Raw genomic sequence first — 2604 nt, forward strand, 5'->3', positions numbered from 1 at the left:
TGCTTAAAACGATCGCGTCGTGACAGAGCTCCAGATAAGCTGCGTATCTGCGTGAAATACGCATCAGAAATACAGAAATACGCAGTAAAATATATTCCAAGCCTATCAAATACGCAACGAACATTACAGAAACGCTACAAAAATAAAACTTGTGCGTATCATCAGAATATTATGAAGTAACCCTGCGTATTCGATTAGCAAATCAGCTACTTATTTTGAAATTATAAACGGGCATTCCGTCAACCTTGCCAAACTCCACGATGACAGTTACATCATAATCATTTGCCATCATTCTTTCTTGTGGAAGTATCGTGGTATTTTTTAGTCCTATAATGCTCTTGAACCCGCACGACACCAGTTTGCAGGAACTAGATGAATAGTGTTTTTAAATATTTAACTTAAATACCCACATGTGTAAAAACTAGTGGGTAACAGAAATTTGAATACGCAGGTAGAATTACTGATACCCAATGAATTTAAAATGCACGGGTAAAATACCCACAACACAAAAAGCTTATCTGGAGCTCTGGTCGTGACAAATGACGTTATAAGATGGTACTTGTTGTTACCCTGTCTGGCGCTCGGCATTAATTTGTTAAAAACACGGACTAGTCGGCTCGGAGTCAGTATACTGTGTCTGAGTGGGGTATTCATGTTAATCTGCGGCATGGTATCTCAGTGGGCTAGCACTATGAAATCGGCATCAGTCCGGACTAGTACAAGCAGCCACACACACACACACACACACACACACACAGGGAGATACACGCACGCACGCACGCGCGTGCATTATGAGTGCAGTAACCTTGGAGACGACGTTAAATCCCATTTCACCCACAGGCCCCTTACTGTTTTTACACAGAAATACCAAATACTCTTGGCCGATGTTAAATCGGCTGTCATGTCGTTTCAAAAGAAATGGAAATGAACGCATATCATGTTCACAGTATCTCCCCCCACCCCCAGCCTCCGCATACGCCTTGCATGCCACAAACCTTCATTTGCAATTTATTACCTACATGGGGTGATTTTATCGAATCATTGGCTCAATCGGTCACCGGAAGTGACAAAAATATCTGCGGTGAATGGCATCGAGCGCTCTAATTGGTAAATATCACTATATGCGTTCGTTATTGTTGGAGCTCGGACCAATCAAAGCGCTCGACGCCCTTCATCGCGGAGATTTTTGTTTACATCCGCAGACACATTCTCCAGACGTTAATTACTAACGGGAAAACGTGTTTAAGTGTCATCCTTGTCGTGACAGGGTGATGTATGGAATTCACATCGGTCATCATCACCATATACACCCCGAGGCCTGAGCAATATGAAAAGAGAACCATTGGACAGTTAACACGCATCCATCTATATTTACACCTACATGTCGATTGAAGTTACTGCGCGCATCAATCACAAACAACCGTTGCTGTCACAGAAGCCATTAACACGATCACCGCTGCCGCCAAACCGTTCGGCGCCTGAACTTGGTTTTGTCTTCAAATATGTATGTCTTCTGCTGGATTCTCCATGACATACAGAACCAGTCTGAAAAATGCAGCCCATATTAAGGATAATTACCACTTGCTATACGAGACACGTGACCACGGTAGGGTATATTATGATTTATCTCACTACTGTTAGCATTGTGTTTTCGTTTGTTTGTTGTTTAACGCCGCATTCACCAATATTCCAGCTATATGACGGCGGTCTGTAAATAATCGAGTCTTGACCAGACAATCCAGTGATTGTCAGCATGAGCATCGATTAACACAGTTGAGATACGATGACATTCTTCAATTAAGTCAGCGAGTCTGACCACCCGATCCCATCAGTCGCCTCTTGCGACAAGCATAGTCGCCTTTTACGGCAAGCATGGGTTGCTATATCGTGTATATAGCTACACCTCAGGCGCAGAGTAGACAGCCTGTTGACCTGTCATTTACTAGACCGCCTCCGTGGTCTTGTGGTAGAGCGGAAGGTCCGGGGTTCGATCCCCGGCAGCGTCATACCAAAAGACGTTAAAAGATGGTACTTTTTGTTACCCTGTCTGGCGCTCGGCATTAAGGGGCTAAAACAAGGACTGGTCGGCTCGGAGTCAGTATACTGTGTCTGAGTGGGGTATTCATGTTAAAACTGCGGCATAGTAATCTTGAGCTAGCACTATAAATCGGCATCAGTCCGGACTAGTACAAGCAGCAACACACACACATACACGTGCATGCACGTCGCTATATAAGTGCAATAATCTTGGACGCGACGTTAAACCCAATTTCACCTCACCTCACCTATTTTTATAATCATTTAATATCATTCAGTTATTACTGAACGTGTATGGATAAATAGGGCAAGCATATCCCCGGCTCGATAACAATATATAGGTCAGTTTATGTCAAATATTTACGTGATTTTGACATTTTCATTTTTAAAATTTGAATACAGGTTCAAATGACTTTCAGAAAATAATAATTCGTATTGTTTTATCGGAAAATCAAAATCCTTATTTTCGTGACTTTGATATTTATTAATGAAAACGTTCGTTTAAAACACACGTGATTGATGTCGTCTCCTCGTCTGCGATGACGTTGCTATTAAATGTTTGGTGGG

This window comes from Haliotis cracherodii, unplaced genomic scaffold (assembly GCF_022045235.1).
Source record: "Haliotis cracherodii isolate W230 unplaced genomic scaffold, xgHalCrac1.p SCAF_12, whole genome shotgun sequence".
NCBI lineage: Eukaryota > Metazoa > Mollusca > Gastropoda > Lepetellida > Haliotidae > Haliotis > Haliotis cracherodii.